The sequence below is a fragment of the Camelus ferus genome, chromosome 9 (assembly GCF_009834535.1).
Source record: "Camelus ferus isolate YT-003-E chromosome 9, BCGSAC_Cfer_1.0, whole genome shotgun sequence".
NCBI lineage: Eukaryota > Metazoa > Chordata > Mammalia > Artiodactyla > Camelidae > Camelus > Camelus ferus.
The window spans coordinates 6,694,116-6,716,274 of record NC_045704.1 but is presented as its reverse complement, the minus strand read 5'-3'; the positions used below and the strand labels follow the sequence as shown (position 1 = coordinate 6,716,274).

The 22,159-nt window shown below is 42.4% G+C and overlaps 1 pseudogene; it reads right to left on the bottom strand.

Annotated features, from left to right (window-relative positions):
• Nucleotides 1-4,100: 4,100 nt before the first annotated feature.
• LOC102522324 lies at nt 4,101-6,787 on the bottom strand (annotated as a pseudogene).
• Nucleotides 6,788-22,159: the final 15,372 nt, after the last annotated feature.

Here is a 22,159-nt window from a genome sequence, read left to right as displayed (position 1 = left end):
CCCCCTTTCTGGGCTATGATAGAATAATAAAATTTCTGCTTTAGTCACAGACTGTTTCAAATCCAACTCAACCTCAGTCAAGAGTTGTTAGGGATTCAGATGTCACACAGGGTTTCCCTCTGCCCTCCCACATGGGAGGGTGGTGCTGGCCCCACTCTGCCTGGGCAGCCCCAGGTCCAGCACAGCCCCGACATGCTGGGCACGCAGTAGACGTGTGTAGATTCATACATTGAGCTGCCAGCCCCCAGATGCTGCCTTCTTAAGGGCTGGTGGGGTCCTCCTGGGACTGGATGGATCCTCTGTCCCATCTAAGTGGGCAGCAGTAGAAAACCAAGTCTCAGGCAGAATAGCCCTTGGTCTCTGATGACTTAGGTGGGCATCTGCGGTCCTCCAGCTCAGGCCAGCCTGGGTCCTGTCAAGCCCCTATGGGCAATTACTGAGCTGACCATGCTGCTGGACAATTGAATAGGCAGGGTAGACAGTCCCTTGGGATGTTTTAATTACCAACATCCATGTTGAGACAAATACCCCCTCCCTCAAAGCCTCTTAGCTGCCAAGACAGGTAATAACCTTCCAAACGTTGAGTGTGGCCTTGGCCACAGCAACTATAGAGTGGACCGTGGCCTTGCAGTCCTTTGGTCTTCTGCTTGTAATGAACCTTTAACATTCATACTTGTTAAGAATCAAAGATATGGGAGGAACTGGACCTGCCAACGGGCAGTTTCACACTGAGGCCACACGGTCTTTGAGAACCACATGCCTCCAGGGCCCAGTCCCTGTGGCCTCTGGAAAACCAGCCAACTGCAGATTCCATGTTATGGAATAATTCTTGAGCCTCCTGCTTCTTCATTGAATAGGAATATCCTTACTACCCTAGTATTTGTTCTCTGCTCTTAGTAAAGGAGAGAGAAAGGAGACTGGAAATGAGCATGTTTGTTCTGTGGAGACAGGTGATTAATGTGGGCAGGGGGCAGGCGTGACTCCTGAGCTCCCAACTTCCAGGGACACCAGTGAGGTCTATGTGTCTTCTTTGGGCACACGAGCTATTCTTGGCCAGTCTCTGAGATGTAAGGACCTGACACCCAAGGCAAGAGCCCAGCGTTTACCACCAAGGGCAACCTTGCTTATTCAGCAAGTGGAAGAGCTTCTTGCTATTGTGGGAGGGCAGCAGGAGCACTGGATGGGTGGCTGCAGCCCCTGGCCCTAAGTCTGAACCCCTTTCTTCCTTGGTCTTCGGATTCTGCAGCTGTGCAGTGGGTGGTGAGTGACGGGAATCTGCTGCTGCCCGTCACCCAGCATCTGTTCTCATGCCCAGGTCCAGCACCTCAGTTTTCCTTTGGGAGCTACATCTCACCTGCTTCCAGTCCAAACAGTTCCAGAGGGCTGACCCTACCTTTCACCCACCTTGAAGATGGGTGTATGATCCACGCCTAGCCAATCTTAAGTTCCATCCTCTTGGTGTTCTGGTGGGTTAAGGATAATATCGTGCAAGGCAGGCCAAAGGCATTTAAAGCCATGACTTGTTGTGGAACACAAGGGAAGAAGAAACCTTTGCCAGTAGAGTGGACAATGAGTTGGTGTCAGCCTGGAGTTTCTGGGGACCCCTGGATGCAGTGAGAGAGACTGCAGCTGTGATTGGGGCCACCCAAAGGCACTTACCAGCATATAGGGTTGGAGAAGGATCAGGTCACATTGTGAGAGTGTGAGCCCCTCATCTTGCTGGATCCAAGCCTACTCTTAAACTTGCTGCTTGCAGGTATGAATTCATTTCTACTATTTAAACTTGCTAGGACTCATGGCAGCACCATCCTCCCTGCATAAAGAAGACTGACTGTCCCAAGGAGAGTCTGCCCCGACCCAACCCTGAGCCTAGCCCTTATCCAGAATACCTCAGTGAAGTTGCTAACCCTGTTACTGAACCAAACCTGGATTTACTCACCACTTGAGTGTGCAGTAAAGCCAGTCTGCTGACACTGGGCTGTGAGGAAGGAAAGTGCAGCATTTATTGCAGGGCTCCAAACAAGGAGTCCAGAGCAGCTCATCCATACTCCATGAGGGATTACAGCAAAGCATTTTTAAAGGCAAGATGAGGGAGAGGAGTCCCAGGATTTGTGATCAACTCATGCACAATTCTCTGGTTGATGGTCATGTAATAGGGCAGTTTCACAGAGGTTAACATTGTTTCACAGAGGTTAACATTTTCAGTCTTTGGGTAACAGTAGGTCTGATGGCTAAATGCTTATGGTCATCAAGTAGTTTATGTCTTCCGTTTGGTGGATGTTTCAGTATCTGTAAAACAACTCAGGAATGTGCATCTGATACTGTTATCTGGTACTTCAGAGCAGAGGGAAAGCAGAGGGTGTGGGGAGGGGGATCTGTCCCCAGAAGGCCCAGTGGGGCCCTGCTCTGGTACAACCCACAGCACAATTTGCAGCCTCAGAGCAAGAGGGATGCTGGATTGTATTTAGTCCCCAGGTCTCAGGGATGTAAACACCATCTCCCTCTGGTATTGCTCTGGGCCTAGTCCACTTCACTTCTAGCCAAAGAACACTCAAAGTTTACTGGGCACTTCCGCCCCGACCCAAGAAGCAGCTGCTACCCCAACATGCTAAGAGCCTCAGTTACTTGGCAGGCCTAGAAAACACAAGCCCTGACTGCCCCAGCGGCGCGCCTCTAGAGCCTAGGAGGCACCCTGACCTGGGGGTCCTTGGTGGCACCATGCTCAATCTCCTTTCCCCTGTGTGCTTTTGGAGTCTCCTCGCCTCTCCCCAGCAGAAATACTAGGCCTGAGGCCTGAAAGCGCTTCCTGCCTCCCTAGGCCTCGCTTACTGAGCCACAGGGTTGGCCATGCGCAACCCTCCTTCCCTGCAGTAAAAGCACATGGAAAAAGGAGTTGGGAGCCCTGCTTGTCAGCGCCACAGATGGGGAATAGGGACGGCGACCAAAGCGTCTTGAGGGGCCCGGGACCACAGCACTCAGAATCCCCTGCGTAGCCTGGGACTACAGCACCCCAGAACCCTTGGTATGTTCCCACTTTTGCCCTCCATTCTGGGGTTACAGCATCCAGAATCCTCAGCGTGCCCACTTCCTGGGACTACATCACACAGAATCCTCAGCGTGCCTGCCCAGCTGGGGACTACAGTACCCAGAATCTTCCGTGTGGTATGGGACTACATCACCCAAAATCTTCACCATGCCTTCTCAGCCGGGGACTACAATACCCAGAATTCTCAGCGTGCGTGCCCACACGGGGACTACATACCCAGAGTCCTCTGCGCCCCACCCCGCCATACTGGGACTACAGCACCCAGAATCCTCCACACCTCCCTGGCCTGCAAAGCCCAGAGTTTTACGGGCTACTTCAATCTGGTTCATTGGTAGCAGAGGCATCTTTTCTGAGCCTGCAGTTTGTTACCTGGTTGGTGGCTACTCTGGCGCCACTCTTTCCTGCTCTTCTTTTTTTCCCTTGAAAATGGGCAACCAGGACCCGTGAGCGTGGGCCTGCAGCAGCCTGGGCAAACCTCACTGCATGGGCCTGTCCCCAGTTTCCGCAGGGCGGATTGAGGCCAGGGGACTCCCCCAGCTGCCAGGTGGACTGCATCTCTGTGTGCTTCCATGGGGCCTTGGGTTCTTTCCCCTGGCATCTGGGCTTTCATGTCAGAGATGGTCACCTGGCGCCAGAGACATCTGCGCCTTAACCGCAGGTTTCTGCCCAGCCAAATCTTTGAACTTCTGTGACTTCCCTGTCAGCCCCAGGGCTTGAGAGCCATTCCCCCTTCCACCTGGTGGGAAGGCCTTTCCAGCCTGGCATCCTCTTGCTTCTCCCTCCAGTTTGTTACCGAATTGGTTGACTGGACCCGTGCCTGGGTCCCAGGCCATGACCCCTTGCCTCAGCCAGGGAGGTTCTTTTTCTGATCAGATAAGCACAACCAATGAGACAGATGCTGAGACTGGAACAGCACAAGCTTTATTCAGTGGCCAAAGACTGGCAAAGTGGTAACCTAGCTCCCAAATCAACTTCTCAACCCAGGTAGGTTGGAGACACCAAATATATAGGAGGGTCGAAATGAAGGGGCAGGTTGGGAGGGTAGGGGGTCTGGTCCAGGTGGGATGGGTGGAGATTGGAAAGAATGGGAGTAATATTCATGACTTAACAGGGATGTCATTGGACCCTGCACTGATGCAAATTCTTTTCAATCTTTGTATGGTCGTTTTGGGTTGTCATGGCAATTGTCAACTGACATGGTGCTGGTGGGTGTGTCATTTAGCATGCTAATATATTACAATGAGCCTGTAATAAGGCTAATGGTCGACTGGAAGTCAGATCCTCTGTAGTCTTGGGCAGAGTTGGTTCTAATCAGTTTTTGTTTTTGTCTATGCAGCTTCCTCCTGAAACTTAGATAAGAGTAATTGGGTTCTAGTCAAGGGAGAGTCAGGGGTATGAACCTGGGACAACAGAGTCTGATATTTCAACATTTTGATGTATCTGTGTCTTTTCTGTTGTATGAAAAATTATGAAGTTGTATAATTGTGAAAAAATTCAGAATTGCCTATGTTTTTCAAATGAAAGTTGACAGCCTATGGTCTTTAGGACTATTCGCTGGAGAGGGGGCCAAGATGGCGGAGTTCACTAGCTACTTAGAACTCCTTATTTGATATGAGTGGGTTTTTTAAATGAGATTTTTGTCTAACTGCATTGTGTAATGTCCTCTGAGGCACCACTTTGATATTTCTGTTGTCTTAACAAAAGATTTTCTAGTCACATATGTTTTCCTGACCATGTCCTGCATTTTATCTTTGTTTAGAATCCTTTTTATCCCCAGGGGGAGATAATAAAGGTTATTTTGGGAGATACTGTTAAACAAAGTTAAAGTTGTGTACATTAGCAACATAACTCAACTTCCTTAACTTGGTATAAGAGTAACACATATTCTTGCTGTCCTATGTTCTGTTAAATCACCATAAGCTAAATAGCTTTATAAAACTGATACACTGAAATTTAGCTTTACTGTGTTTGCTTATGCCCTGATACCAAATCAAACTTTTCATAAGTTTCTTCGATCTCTGAGTCCATCTCATCATCAGTATCATCCAAGTGTGGATCACCAGCCCCTGATAAATCTGTTTCATTTTCTTCATTATCTGGAAAAAAAGTCTTCTCTTTCAAGTAATTCTCAACATTTCTCCTGATAATCTGGATCAACTGCAGGGAAAGGAAAGCCATCAGAATGCATAGAATATTGGTTCACTCATAAAATAGTCTCACTTTCAGGTGTTGCTTCTCTGTTGAGGTTGCATGGATTCTACCCAAGTTACTTGACCAGAGTTCTACAAGTTTTATTAGCATCAGATTTATATCTCTGTGGCCATTTGCATCTAGGGTGACATTTTCAATTATCTGAATAATTTCTTCCATACCAGTCTTTCCTTTTTACTTCCAACATCTTCCAAATTGATGCCGTCAACTTCAGTAACTGTACTGCACAAATTAACTTATTGTCCAGAGGGTTAGAAAAAAGGGCATCTAGAAACTCCTGAAGAAGACCTGCTCTCATAACCTGGTCCACTTGTTCCCTTGATCTCCAGGTTAAGGTAAAGTTCTTCCAGGAAAAGTACAAGTGTATGCAGTCATTTTCAAATCACTTCATTCTTTTTGAAGCTTGTTCCTTTACTTCATATTAATTATCTTTAAAGTAGCAATTGGTGGAAACTGCCACTCTCTGGAAGTTGCCAATTGCTAGCTCCCATATAAGAGGATTTTAGGTAAACATGGCCTGTTGACATGTGACTTCCCTGTGTTCTTGCAAAACATCATCTATTGTAACACAGCCATTCACTGTCTCTGCAAACCATTCAGTTTCAGTTTCCAAACCTATGAAATGGTTTGTAAGATGATTCAAAAAGTCCTGAACATATTCGTATAGAGTGGGATAATCCTCACAACCATCCTTGTAGGATTCTGTATAATTAGAGGAACAAATTGGAGGGTAAAATTCGAGGTGTTCACAGACAGCTTTGACGTGAATAAGGGGCCACAACCATCCAGGGCTTACCAGTGCTGACCCCGAGCTCTGCAGTGGGGTATCACCCTGTGAACTCAGCTTGTTCCCAGGAGGCCCCCCCCTACAGGATGGTTCTCGGAGAGAAGTGCCTATAGTCCATTTCTAAATTTTAGCATGTTATGTTATCTGGAGAGACAGGGAATTCCCCAAACCATCAAGTTCTGGCCCCTTTTTGTTTAATAGTCCTTCTTTTAGCTATCTCTCTCTTTTTTGCCATTTAGTTTAAGCAGCAAGGAAGAAGCAGCTAGAAGACACTCAGTATTTTCTGGAAATCTTAGCTAATTCACCCAATGCTTGGTCTCATTTTGAACTTTCCACATTACTATAGGAACAGTGTTCCTAAACTTTCTGACACTATATAACAAAGATCCTCTTTCCTTTAGTTTGTAGTCAGATTTTTTGATACTATCCTTTAAGTCCTCACCAACAGCCTCCTCAAAGGATGGACTTCTATTAATAGTATGTTCACACCACGTCAAGCTTTCACTAACATGCTTCTGAAATCCTTGTCACTTTCTCCTACTGCCTGATAGCAAAACCACTCCCACATTTTAAGTTTTTGGTTATAACAACCCACTGCTTTTTGTACCGAAATTCGTATGAGTTATGTAATACTGCTTAACAAGTTACCATGCAGTTTATCAACTTAGTAAACACTTACGTTCTCCCACAATTTCTGTGGGTTCAGTATCCAGGAGGAGGTTAGCTGGGTGGTTTTGACTCATGACCTCTCATGAGGTTGCAGCCAAGTCATCATCATTATCATCTGGTGCTGGAGGGTCTGTCTCTAAGGTGAGTGTTACTCCTTTGCCTGGTACATTATTGCTGGTGGAGGGCAGTTCCTCCTGTTTCCCTACATGTGTTTGCTTGAGCGTGCTCACATTGTGTGGCTCCAGGCATCCCCCAGAGTCTGTGAACCGAGAGAGACAGCAAGGAGGAATATCCTGTGCCTTAGACCTGTTCTCCAAAGTTCCAAAACATCATGTGCTTTTTAATTTTTGTTTAATTTTTATTTTTTTAAACACATTTAATGTGATATGGTTCCTGTACAGTAAACTACACATATTTCAAATGTACAATCTGATGAATTTAGATAGGTGTATACACCCATGAAACCACCACCACAATCAAGATCACTAACATTTCCATCACTCCCCAAGAAGTGCAAATTTTTAACTCCCGATGTATCCCTTCCCACCCCATTTACCCCCTGGTAACCATAAGTTTGTTCTCTATGTGAGTCTGTTTCTGTTTTGTCGTTAAGTTCATTTGCGTCCTTTTTTTTTTTTTTTTTTTTTTTTTAAGATTCCACATATAAGTGATATCATGTAGCATTTTCATTTCTATTTCTGGCTATGTCATGTGATTTTTTTGTTTGTTAAGTGCAAAACTCTAAATTCAGCCCACACTCAAAGGTAGAAGAATTAGGCTCTCCCTCTTGAAGAAATGATCAAAGAATTTGTGGGCCTATTTAAACCATCACAGTAGGACCATTTTATTTCTCTTCCCTCAAGGATCACAGTCCTTTCTACCCAATATGCAGTTTCTGAAAACATTTGCTTCATATATTTTGTTATTTTTCTAGTTGCTTATAGTAATGGGCTAGTCTTAGGCTAGTTATGTCAGAGATCTCAATGCACTGATTTGGACCTTACATGCAGATTTTCTTCTCTCTGGCTTCAATTTCCTCACCTTTAAAGTGGAAATTTTTGACTTAAAGAAACAGCAACAGAAAGATACTTTTTTGCTCTCTGCTTCCATTCCCAAAGAATTCAATTGTTTCCTTATTTACCTTTGAGTCACCTTAGATTTGGGAAGAGAATGTTAAGTAGCAACAGTGGTCTACTTCATCACATAAATTATCTGCCCCTTTATTGTACAAATTATCTAACATTTGACTCTGGCTGCCTATTGCCTAACACAGGCGCACGCATTACAGGCACCAATAAAAGTGTGAATGACTCCTGGGCATATATTCAGAGGGAACTTTAATTTGAGAAGATACATTCACCCTGATGTTCATAGCAGCACTATTTACAATAGTGAAGACATGGAAACAACCTAAATGTCCATTGACAGATGGCTGGTTAAAGAAGTTGTGGTATATTTACACAACGGAATACTACTCAGCCATAAAAAGAATACAATAATGCCATTTGCAGCTACATAGATGGACCTGGAGATTGTCATTTTAAGTGAAGTAAGCCAGAAACAGAAAGAAAAATACCATATGATATCACTTGTATGTGGAATATTAAAAAAAAAGACAAATGAATTTATTTACAAAACAGAAACAGACACATACATAGAAAACAAACTTATAGAAACAAAGCAGGGGAAAGGGGGTGGAAAGTGATAAATGGGGAGTTCGAGATTTGCAGATACTAACTACTATATATATATATATATATAAACAAGGTTCTACTGTAGAGCACAGGGAACTATATTCAATATCCTGTAGTAACCTGTCATGGAAAAGAATATGAAAAGGAATATATGTGTGTATATGTATGACTGAACTACTATGCTGTACACCAGACATAGACACAACATTGTAAGTGGACTATACTTCAATTTAAAAAAAGGTATGAGCTACTCAATACTGCTCTCTTTTTCTGTCTTGTACTAACTCTGGAATGTGACCACAAGGAACAGGGAAATACAGAAATAAGATAGGGGCTGGGATGTTGGCTCAGGAAGATATAGCTCTGGAAAGTCATGGGCAGCTCACTTCTTATTGTTAATGAAAATTGATTATCGTCTAGATGCTAATACTTCTCCACTTGTGTGCTCTATGGAACCATGTTTGGGAAGTGTTGGAAAGGGGACCCCAGGCCCTGCTTGATACTTTCATGTTTGTAGGTGTATAATGAAATAAAGGCAAAACATAAAAGTTGAGAATTATGTTTTATTTGGGAATGTGGCTGAGGACTAGCCTGGAAAGAGCTCCTCACGTAGCTCTGAGGAACTATTCCAAAGAGGTAAAGGAGGAGCTGGGATATATGAGTTTTTCCTGAGAAAAAAAGTATTCAAACATTAAAAGATTATTACTAATAATGAAAAACATACATCTCAGGTTAAGAATTTTAGTGTTTTTCTGTTTATGGGGAGATTCAAGAATCTGGGCTTTTTGAAATTATTCCTTTGATATACACCTTAACTGTCTAGGGTCAGTACCCTGTTTTTTTTTTTTTTTTTTCATCCTAAATTCCCCTCAGGGTGCACCTTTGGGAGGGGGCTGCTGCAGTGACTGATGGCTTGATGGCAGCATAATCTGTTGTCTACATGGACCTGTACCCATGTTATTATGTCTGCACACAAAATCTGTGTCTGTGCATGGATGAGTGATCTTTGCTTCTTCTTCCGGGTCCTAGAACATCCCACCAAAGGCATTTATGGTAGGTTGGCTCTTGGTCTCTCTCCTGGGAACAGAAGCCGCTCTGATGAGGTAATTGATAGCTGTAGTCATTCCTCAGAAGTTTCTGCTTTTATTCAGATAAGGGGAGTGCCAAGAAGGCTTTCTTCTGCATCTATTAAATCTCAGGTATCTTCAGCTTAAAGTGTCTTTATACCAACTATGGGATTCTGCCTGGTTTTCCATACCTCCAAATTTGTTCTTCTTTTTCAGGATTCCTTGGTCTATTCTGAGCTCCTTGCCTTTTCCACATGAATTTTAGATTGGTTGTCAATTTCTGCAAAACACCACCTGGGATTTTGGGAGGAAAAGCTGACAGTCACCAGGGCACAAGGAAAGTGGGGGACTGGTAAGTCCCAGGCGTCTCAGCTCAGCAACCAGGGAAGGCGGGGCTGCCTTCTGGGGTGTGTGGAGTGGCAGGATCACAGCCCTGTGAGGGGCCTGTCAGCCTTAAGGTGAGAGGGGGGATAAAGTGGTTAGACAGATGTATCTGGGCTGGGAGAGGGGTCCAGGGAAGAAGAGGAGAGGCCAGGTTGGGGCTGGTGCGTTACAGCAGACATGTTATCCCCAAGGTGAGAGGGGGATGCAGTGGCTAGACAGGTGCATCTGGCCTGGGAGTGGGGTCCAGGGAGGAAGGGGAGAGCCCAGGTGGGGGCAGGTGGGTTACAGCAGACTCCATGCAGGGGACTGTGGTCCTGATGGAAGCAGCTCAGAGCCAGAGCTCTGTCAGGTAATCAGCTTCACTCTCCTGTTCCTTTATAAAGCCACTTTGTCAGAGTTTGAAACACCACCGGGAAATCCCCGAGTCCAGTACTGCTCTGGCTTCATCCAAGGGGCTCAGATGGAAAACAGAACCACTGCAGGCCCCACCCAATTTCCCATAGGGAATGTACCCATCAGGGCAACGGGCTCACAGCCTTCAGGAGACCCTTGCCCTCAGGACTGGTCTTCTTCCTTGCTCTGACCTGCTGGTCACAGATCAAGGTACCCCATCCTGGCTCCACCCTCCAGGGCCTGGATTCTGGGACCAGCTGGGTAGCAGTGCAAGACCCTCAGGCTCCTTTATCTGCGTCAGGGTGAGAATGTCTGAAAAGCTGCATTGGCTGATTTCAAAGGTCTGGGTGTTTCCAGCAGGAATGGGGGAAAGGAAGGTGTGTGTGGTTCCTACATCTGCAGGACCTTCACAGGGTAAAGAGCTGTGCCTTCACCCTCCCAATCCACTCCCCACACCATCTGTCCAGGAAGCTCAGATTCAGGAGTATGAGGGCCAAGGCTCTCCCCTTGCTTATCTGTGACTTCCCATTCCCACAGTGAGGAGCCTGGCTCCCACCACCTGCCCTTTATCAACTCATCTCTCTTTTCCAGGTTACATTCACAGTGACTTCAGAATTGTTAGCCACTACACCCTGGAAAGAACTTTATAATACAAAGCCCACAGGTTAACAATGGTCCATTCTGCCTTTGCAGAATATTTCTGTGCATTTCCAAAGTTAACTTAGGTCAGCACCTTTTGCCCCACAACCGACTGAGTTTTTACACCTATTTCTAATACAGTTAGATTCTGTCACATTGTGGGTTCCACCCTGTGATGCTGCTACACCCTAAACCGCTAAATTTGAGTGATTATGATTGACCTTTGGGCTGTACAAAGGTGTGGGCTTAGACATACTTCTAGTGACACCAACCTAAAATTTCACATGGGATACTTCAGCCCCCCAACCCCACCCTATGATCTGCTTATGTATATAATTGTGCCTTCCCCATGATTGTCATAAATAGGGTCATACTGTGTGCAGCCTCCTCAGACTGGATTCTTTCACTTAGTAACATACAGGTAAGATTTACCCATGTCTTTCTGTGGGTTGATGGTTTAATTTCTATTGCTGAGTAGTATTCCACTGCGTGTGTGGGAGGAAAACCAGTTTTCCCTTTCCCCTTCTAGGTTCTTGGTTAACACCGCCCCCCCCCCATAAGACAGATTACAGGGAGAAAAAGAAGCAAGTTTAATAACATGTATACATCCTGTATACAGGGGAGATACCCAGGACAACTGAGTCCCTCCCTGAAAAGGCTGAAATCATCACCTTAAATATCACCTTCAGCTGAAAACAAAAGCAAGGCCTTGGGGAGGGAGGAAGTCATTTACAGCAGGTTATCATGAAAGCTCAATAAACAAGGATGTAAGCTTTAAAGTTTGTGTCTCCATTCACTTCATTCCATATGGCTTCCAATAGATTGTTTGTTAAGTATTTGGAGAAGTTACAGATATTTGGCTCTATTTCAGTTTGAATTTCCAGTTTAAAGGATTGAGCAGAGCTGGCTGTGAGGGCGGCTGGGTCGGCACTTTCCCATTGGCTGGCCAGGCCTGGAGCCCGCCTCCCCCAGCTGTGGCGGGAACTCACCTGCGTTCTGCCTGAGGATTTGGCGTCCTGCGCAGCTGACTGTGGATCTGCCGGGGCTTCGGGACAGCAGGGGGTTATGTCCACTCTGACTGGACCCCAGTCTCCTCAGGACCCAACAGGAGGTGCTGCACTGAGGGAAGGTGAGGAGGAAGGAAAAGTGAGGGAAAGTGAGGAGAAGCTTCCCGTGAGGGGCTGACGACTGAGGGGAAGCCCTCCTCAGAGGCCCTGGGAGAGGAAGGGCTGGATCTGTGAAGCTGTGGGTTTTAGTCAGGTTTTGTGTGTGGTGCAGAGAGTGTGCCATGTCCTTCTTTGGCGTGTGGTGTCCAGTTTCCACAGCACCATTCATTGAGGGGACTGTCCTTTTCCTGGTGCAGGTTCCTGGCTCCTTTCTTGTGAGTTAACTGACCACATCCCCATAGGTTTGCTTGCAGACTCTCTCTGGCCCATGTCCCTGTCGTTGTGCCAATTCCACAATTCTTTGGTGACTGTGCTTTTGCAATGCAGTGTGAAGTCAGGGAAGGAGATGCCTCCAACCTGTTTCCCTTTTATAGAATCTCCTTGGCTGTTCAGGGTCCTTTGTGTTTCCACATGAATGTTAGGAATGTTTGTTCTGTTTCTGTGAAAAATACCACTGAAGTTTATTTTATTTTATTGAAGTATAGTCAATTCATGATGTTCTGTTATTTTCTAGTGTATGGCATAATGATTTGACGAGGCTTGCTTTGAATTTGAACACTGCTTTGGGTAGGATGGACATTTTAACCATATTAATTCTTTCTGTCTGTGAGCACAGGGTATCCTTCTATTTATTTGCGTCTGTTCAGTTTCTTCCCTCAGTGTCTTGGAACTTTCAGTGTGCAGGTCTTTCACATCCTTGATTCAATTTATTGCTAGGTATTTTTTGGGATGCAATTGTAAATGGGATTTTAAAAAATGTCTCTTTCTGATGTTTCATTATTAATGTATAGAAAGGCAACAGATTTTTGTGTATTGATTTTGTACCTTGTAGCTTTACTGAGATGATTTATTAGTTCTAACAGGTTTTTGATGGCCTGATGTGGAGAACTAGAAATCAGAATTCACCCTGTTTGGACTCCATCCAGGTCATCCACAGCACCTAAGACACAGTGGCTCCTAATCTTCCCACAGTGCCTTTAAGTTACATGTGGACTCCTGCAAGGGCGATGAGCATCAGCACTTTGGGTGAACTGGATCACGTTAAGGGTGGGCTTCTATAGGGAAATCTGATGTCTTCTCTGCTTTTTTGGTGTGGTATTGACATGGTTGTTTTCAAAACTAATATAGTTTTTAATAAAATTTCTTATAAAGCTTTCTTATAAATTTCTTTATAAAATACTTTAAATAGCATTATGCAGTACTCACATTTGCCACTTCACATAAAATACTCCAGTGGGTTTTACCTAAAACTGGGATACTTTCCCAGGGAACCAGCACATAAACCCCAAATGAAGAAATTTTATGGTTCACCTTGTAGTCCCATCCACAGGCCCACTTCAGCCTTCCCCATTGCCCCAACTTATGGAAATCCTTTTTTCCATTCTGTGCCAGTTTTCTTTTTCTGAAACTATTACTGAGAGTTTCCCTGTTTTTCAAAATCTTAATGGATTTAAGGTGCACAAGATGAATACTATCTGGGTGGCATCTTCTGTGTGTCTCCTTTCACTTAGAATGTTTTCAATCTTTATCCAATTTGAGTCATTAGTGATTCATTCACATTTTTCATTGTCTTTAAAAATACAGAACATAACGTTTACCATTTAAACCATTTAACTATGCAGTTCTATGGTATTAACTAGATTCAAGTTGTTGTACAGATGCCTCACCGTCCATCTCCAGAACTTACTCATTTTCCCCAAATGAAGCCCTGTGTCCAGTGAACACTGACTCCCCTCAGCCCCTGGCAGTGACACTCTTTCTGTCTCTGCATCTGACTTCTCTGGATGCCTTGTATAAGGGGACCCATGTAATATTTGTCCTTCTGTGTCTGGCTTATTTCACTTAGCATATTGACTTCAAGATTTATCCACGTTGCAGTGCACATCATAATTTCCTTAGTTTTTAAGGCTGTGTAGTATCCCATTGTGTATACACTACATTTAGTTTATCCATTCATCTGTTGATGGAGAGGTGAGTTATTTCCACTTTTGCTGTTGTGATTAGTGCTGCTATGGATATGGGTGTACCCATTTCTATTCCAGTTCCTGCTTTCAAATATTTTGAACATATATCCTGAAGTGGAATTGATGGATCACACATCAATCCCATGTGTAAGTTTTTGAGGAACTCCTGTATGGTTCTCCACCATGGCTGCACCACTTCAGTCCTTTATATGGCAGAGTAATAGGGCAGTTTATGGATACACCCTATTTGTTTATCTATTTAGCCTTTGATGGACATTTCAATTGTTCTACCTTTGGGGCCATTGTGAGTAGTGCTGCTATGAATATTTGTGTACCTTTTTTTTTGTTTGAACACCTATTTTTAATGTTTTGGGGGTCTATGTCTAGGAGTGGAGTTGTTGAATCATAAGGTAACTATGTTTTTATCTTTTTGAGGAAACGACAAACTGGAAACATGGGCTGTACCATTTTCCAATTTTTCAAGTAATGTTTAAGTTTCAATTTCTCTACATTTTTGCCTTTTCTTCCCCCTTGATTGTAGGGCTTCTAGTGTGCTTGAAAGGGTATGGCATTATGGTATTAATTTACATTTCCATCATGACTGATTTTAAACATTTTTTCATGTGCTTGTTGACTATTTGCCTTGTCTGGAGAAGGGTCTATTTAAAAATATTTAGTTTTATTTATTTATTGTTTTTTCTTCTTTTCCACTTTTATTAGGTAGATTATTACTGTTTGACTGCACATATACATTATATTGCATATAAATACATATATACAATATACTGTATTTTTTTTTTTTAGTTTACATATAGAGAAGGGTGTATTTAAGTCCTTTTACCATGTTAAAAATTGGGTTTGTTTTGTCTTTTTATGAGTTGTAAAAGTTCTTGATATATTCTTGATAAATTTTTTTTTCAGGTATATAATGTGCAAATATTTTCTTTGATTTTGTGTGCTGTCTTTTCAGTTTCTGGATAGCATCTTTGATGTACAAATGTCTTTAATTTTGAGGAAAGGCAATTTATTGTTTTCTTTCCTTGCTTGTGTTTGCTATCAGATCTAAGGAAATTGCTAAGTCCAAGGTTATGATGACTTATCCCCATTGTTTCTTTGAGAGTTTATACAGCTTCCCCCCCTATGTGTGAGGTATTGGTTCCAGGACACCCTGTGGATACTAAATATCTGTCAGTGCTCAAATCCATTATATAAAATGGTGTAGTATTGGCAAATAATCTAAGCACAGCTTCCTGTATACTTAAAATAATCTCTAGATCACTTATACCAAGTAATACAATATAAATGGTATGTAAATAATTGTGAAGAAAATATAGTGTTATTTAAATAGTTTCTGGCATGCCACAAATTCAATTTTTTTTTTATGGAACTTTCTCAAATTATTATTATTTTTTATCTGAAGGAGACTGATTCTGCAAATGTGGAATCAGCAGATGAGGGCTGATTGTCACTTTACCACTCTTTAAATTTAAGCTTTTTATGTATCTTGAGTTAACTTTGCATGTGGTATGAAGCAGGGATCCAATTTCATTTCTCTTAGAAATGAAAATTTTCACTGGATGGACAATTGCCTGGCACCACTTGTTGAAAACACAATTTCCCCCCCAATTTAATGTTGCCCACTGTGGTAAAAAAAAAAAAAAATCAGTTAGTGGATGTGTCTTTTCACATTAGAGTTTTGCTCTGGATACACGCCCAGCAGTGGGGTCTTGGACTTTTCTTGCTTCTGACCTAAGCAGGAGGTGGTCACTATGTGGAACCTAGACTTCAGGAGAGGGGGCTTTAGCTCCACCTCCTTGATGGATATCATGGATTATTAGGAATTCTTCTGCATAGGAGTTCGCCATTCAATCCCATCTATTAAAAAACCAAAACAAAACAAAACCAAAAACCAACAACCTATGTCATCATTTAACTTCACCATTGTGGACACCTGAATAGTTATTTTAGTCTTTTGGTTATAATTCAGCACTACAGGTTTGGTTGTTCAGTTTAGTCCTGCTTTGGCTGCTGAGAACTCTTTCATTGGCTCCTGTTTCCTTTGAGATCATTCCGTATTTTGGTTTTTTTTTCCGCCCTGGTACTTCCTTACTTTCTGATACAAGATTCAAGATTATCCTGGCTCATATATTGACTGTCTCAGTCCTAGTATAAGCCATTTCTTCAAAGAGTCCTGATTCCTTTAATTAAAGAATGGTATTAAGAACTTACATATGGGAGGAAAATGTTCTCAGCTGACAATGCAAGGAAATGTGTGCATGTGTTCCCACCTTAGTGTATTGTTGTTGCTCAGGGAGCACCGTACCCCATCTGCCACAACCACATAGTGTTTTAAATTTAAGTTACTTAGAAATGGCCAAAGCAAGAGGGACACTCTGACCCCCGCTCTATCTCCTTAAAAGCAGGAAATAAGCCTGTCATGTGAAAAGTTCAGAAGGGCATATAAGCATATCTTGTAACTTCTTTAATTTACCACCCCAAGCCCAAACTCTGTTTAGGTTTTTCATTGAGTACCCAAAAGCTACATTTCTTTAGGCTGTCAATTCCTAACAAATTTATTGTTTTCTAGATGTATAAAATCTGCCTGTTTTTACTACCTCTTACTTCTCATTTCTATGAGACTTTTGTGTGTAGGAGTTAAAATGTCTTTTTCTTCTGCTGCTCTGTCTTGTGTTAGTTTTATTATTAGTCCAGCCACAAGAAGTCAAGAGGGATAGAGTGAAATTTCCCCCTTCCCAATAGTATACACTCCTAATTATAAAGATTTCTATGTGGAAATGTGTGTATTCATATTAAGCAGAAGATGGGTTTATACTGATGCCTCCAACTTGATCCATTATCGCATGGACAGTGTACATCTCCCCCCTGCTTATCTGTAACTCCCATTCAGACAGTAGAATCCTGGTTCCCACCATCTTCAGTCCATTCAATTCATTTCTCATTCTGCTCCAGATGAGTGGTTTGAGCGTTCTTAGCTCCTGCCCCTGTGGGATCCCACTTACAGATCCCACTGTTTACGTGCAGTATGTTTTCCCTGTAGTCTGCACGTTCCATTCATTCCTGCAGCTGGCCCCTTCTGCTCCACCACATCACGGAGTGTTTTTACACATTTCCAATACAGATCCTTTATTATATCCTGTATTCCATGCTGTGACACTACTGCTTACTTGATCACTTAATTGAATTGTTTCTGTAGTATTTCTGTAAAAAATGAAAATGTCCCTCACAAAATGGTAACCTCTACTCAGTTTTCTGAGTCTTTAAAAAAAAGTACTCAGATTGTAGTAGTCATTAGGCTACAGGCCTATTTGGGGGGTGGCATATTATGCTCCCTGTGACATGAATATGTACTACTTTACTTATAAGTTCATCTACAGACGGGCATACTGACCACTTGAGTTTCTAAGCCATTATGAATAGACCTCCTGTGCATTACTTGATGTTTTTGTTTGAACAGTTTTTCAAAGCAGATGTCTAAATTCAAGAGCTGTTTTTTGGGGGGACTCTAAGTTGAGAATGCTTAGCTTTGGGAGAAACTGCCAAACTGTCTTCCAAAGTTGGCCATACCTGTTTTCCACTAGGAGCTTGAATATATTTTTGTATGATTATTTACTATCTGTATACCTTCTTTAGCTTGATGTTTGTTTCTATCTTTACCCCTTTTAGTGGAGTTGTTTGCCCATTTTATTGGAGTTGTTTGTTTTAGATTTTATTGGTATAATCTGAGTACAAATCCTGTATCAGATACGCATTTTGCAAATACTTTCTCCTAGTTTGTGGTTTCTCTTTTGCCTTTATGAATAAGACATTTCACAGAGTAGAAGTTTATAGTTCTATAAAGTCCACGTTATTAATTTTGTGTTGATCTGTAGATAGGCATTTGTTGTTGTGAGTTAAAACTCATCACCAGTCCCAAGGTCTTACAGATTTTCTCCCTTTTCCTTTTAAGACTTTTATAGTTTTGCCATTTAAATTTATCTATGGGCAATCACGAGTGAATTTTGCTTTCAGTTGTAGTTTGTGTCTATGTTCTCTTCATTCTATATGTTTTTTAAATTAATTGCTCCTTAACCAGTTTTTGAGACAACATAGTGATCTATTTGGCTGTATTTCAGTTTGGATTTCCAAAGGCACTACGTAGAGCAGAACTGCATTCAGGATGAGGTCTCTGGGCTTTGTGAGCTCAGCATTCCCTGAACTTTTCTGATGGTCCACAGCGGGGCGCCAAATCCACCTCTGACCCACAGGGCACAGATGCATTCTGCCCATGGACTTGGCCCCTTGCACAGCCGGCAGGGGCTTGGTCTCTTCAGGACTGTCAGGGCTTCATCTTTTAGACAGTGGGGCTGTATCCATGCTGTCATGGAATGAGTTTTCTTGGGCATTACTGTGAAAAGGCACAATAAGAGGAAAAAAAGACAAAGTGGGGAGAAGCTTCCTGTGTGCAACTGACTGCTCAGGGGAGTTGTGTCTTCAGAGGAACCTCAGAAAGAGGTTGATGTGGAGAACTGTGGGGTTTTAGTTGGTTTTGTGTGCAATGGAGATGGTGACCAGTGATGTTCTTTGGTGCTTGGTGTCCCATTTTCCTGGCAATGTTTATTGAGGGGAGTGTCCCTCCCTCTTTTTATGTCCTTGCCCCCATTTTGATAAATTAACTGACCACAGCCACACGGGTTTATTTCTGGGCTCTTTATGCTGTTACCCTCATCCGTGTGTCTGTGTTTGTGCCAGTTCCTCACTGTTGTGGTTACTACAGCTCCGTGATACAGTTTGATGCTAGGGAGGGAGATGCCTCCAGTTGTGTCCTCCTTTCTCAGAACTTCTCTGGCAGCTCAGGGTCCTTAGTTGTTCTATATTAATAGTAGGAGTGTTATTTCTATTTCAATGAAACATATCATTGAACATTATATTGATGTTGCAGTGAATTTGTTGATAGTTTTGGGTAGAATCAATAATTTAACACTAGTAATTCTTCCAATCCATGAGTACAGAATATTTTCCTGTTTATTTGTGTCTTCTTTAACTTCTTACTCAATGGTTTACAGTTTTTTGAGTATAGGTCTTTCACATCCTTGGTTAAATTTGTTCCTAGTTATTTTCTTCTTTTTGGTACAGTTATAAATGTGACTGTTTCCTTAAATTTTCCTTCTGATGGGTTATTATTAGTGTATAGAAATGCAACTGATTTTTGTACATTGATTTCAAATTGAACTTTACTGAATTTATTTATTTTAACAACTGTTTGTTAAGTGTTGTGGAAAATTGAAATTTTAAAATCTCACTGTTTCTCCTGCATCCCAGGTCGTGCACAGGATCCAAGACTCGGTGGCTCCTGGTGTACTCATCCCACAGTGCCTCTTAATAACAAGTGGATTCCTACAAGGGTGATCAGCTTCACAACTCTGGTAAGTCTTGGCTTCTATAGCAAGGTTTGATGTCTGTCTTATCAGCTTCTCTGCTGTGGTATTGATATGGTTGTTCTGAAAAGTAATGGACTTTCCAGTAATGTCTATGATGGTAAAAACTACTCACAGTTGCCACTTTATACAAAATACTGTAGGGTGTTTTACCCCAAACAGGGGTAGTCTCCTGTGGAGCCGTCATATAACCACCAGTGAAGAAGCTGTGTGGCGTCCGCATCACTGTGTGACCCGCCAGCCCCTTCAGCTGTCACCACTTGGTCCAGCTGCTTGTTCTCTTTTTCTGGGTTTGTTACTGAGACTCTCACTTTGACAACCTTGATGGATGTGAAGCACACACGGTGACCATGTGATCAGGGAGAACTTTTCTCTTCGGCCCTTTTCACTAGGGATCTTTTCAGTGTTTATGAATAGTGTAAATTGTATCAGTTCTACATTCCTACATGATTTTCATTGTGATTAAAAATACATAAGACACTTTTAACTGAAATCATTTCAAGCACACATTTCTGTGGTATTAACTACCTTTACATAATTGTACAAACAAGTTCAAGGACTTGGGTGCCTGCTTTGAGCCTGGGAGGTGCCCAGGAAATTGAGTAAGTCCCTGAAGTGGCCCAAGACATCACCCGAAATGCCATCTTCCTCTAATACCAAAAGAAAGGAAGGTTATGTTCATTATATAGATTTAAATCTTAGCCTTCTCTATTGATAAGTTTTCTGAGATTTAGTCTTTCTTTTATTCCTCATACAGAAAGGGAGATTACTTTTCAAATGGAGATTTCCCTTATAAATGTAAATTTGCCTCACAAAAGGCAGTCTTGATTTGGGTTTCATAGAGTCTCATGTGTCTTATTTTTAAAGAAGTCTGCCCATTGTAATCTTCATGCCAAAGAGATATAATTTAGGGTGTCATTTGCCCTCTTTTCATGGGTGTACCCCAACTTGATTATGTATTCATTCACAGAAAGACATCCTCATATTTTAAAATTTTTAACCATTATGAGTAGAGTTGCTATGAATAATTGCATGCTAGTTTTTGTTTGGACACTTTATCAAAGCAATTATCTAAATACTAGAGGTGCAATGTTGGATTCTCAGGTGAGCATTGACTAGCTTTGGAAAAAACTGCCAAACTGTCTGTCAAAGTAGCCACAGAATTATTCCACTTGCAGTGAGGGAGAGTTCCTGTTTTTCTTCTTCTTCCATCAACCACAAGTAATGTCATTTTTTTAGAGTTTCGTGGTTCTCATAAGTGTGCAGTGTTATATCATCGTTGTTTTAATTTGCAATTTCCTGCTGGTGTATGATTTTTGAGAACATTTTTATATGCTTATTTACTATCTGTGTATTTTCTTTGAAGAGGTGTTTGTTAAGATCTTTACCTGTTTTTATTGGGGTTGTTTGTTGTAAAGTTCTTGGTGTAATTTGAGTCCAAATCCTCAATCAGTTATGTGTTTTGTAAATTTATGTTTCTCAGTATGTGTCTTGTCTTTAGGTTTTCTGGATAAGGTCATAAACAGAGTTTAAATTTTTAATTTTTTAAATTCCATGATTTAAATTTTACTTCTGTGGATAGACTTGGGGATTTTTGTAAAAGTTCATCACCTAGACAAGGTTATGTTGATTTCCTTACAGGTTTCCTTTTAGGATAATCCCAGATGTGTATTTTATAATTGTCTATGAACAATTTAGAGTACGTCTTGGTGTGAGTGGTAAAAACTGAGTGGTTGTGGCCTGCAGTTCCCAGCTGGGCAGCGGGTGGCACCACACCTGTTCTCTGACCCTCAAGGTGCACGTGTCTCACTGGGGGGTTTGGCTCCTGTGGGAACTTGGCTCCTTGCGGGGCTGGTGGAGGCTGGATCTCCTCAGGACCCACCGTGGCTTCAGCTTCAGGACAACACTCGACCAGCCAAGTCCACACAGACAGGAGCCAGACGTCTCCAAGAATCACCAGGAGGCATCACTGTGGGAGTAAAAAGTGAGGGAAAAGTGGGGAGAGGCTTCCTGTGTGTGATTACAACTAAGGAGGTCCATTTTCAGAGGATCCAGCAGGGGCTTGATATGGAAAATTTTCAAATTTACTTGATTTTCTGTTAGGTGTTGATAGTGTCTGGTGTCATTGTTTGGGGGTATGGTGTCCAAAGTTCTTGGCACCGTTTATTGAGGGGACTGTCCTTTTCTCAATTAGTGTTCTTGGCTCTTTTGCCATGAATTAATGGCACCCTAAAGATGGGTTTATTCCTGTGCTCCCTATTCTGTTCCTTTGGTCCATGTGCATGTTTTTGTGCCAATATCTTACTGTATCTCTGCTGGTGACTGTAGCTTCCTAATGTCGTGTGAAGCCAGGGAGGGAGATGCCTCCAACTGTGTTCTCCCTTCTTGAGGTTTCTCAGGCTACTCCAGGTTCTTTTTTGTTCCATACAAATGGTAGGATTTCTTGTTTTCTGTTTCTGTGAAAAAAATGCCATTTAGTAGATTTTGGTAGAGTTTGCAATTAATGTGTACACTGCTTAGGCTTCGTGAATGTTATAGTAATGTTCTTCTAGTGCACATGCAGAAGTTTGATTTCGTGTGCATCCTCTTCAATTTCTTTATCAGTGTTTTCTAACTTTCCCTGTGTAGGCGTTTCACATCCTTGGTTAATTTTATTCCTAGGTATTATTTTATTTTATTTTTGGTACAATTGTTAAATGGAATT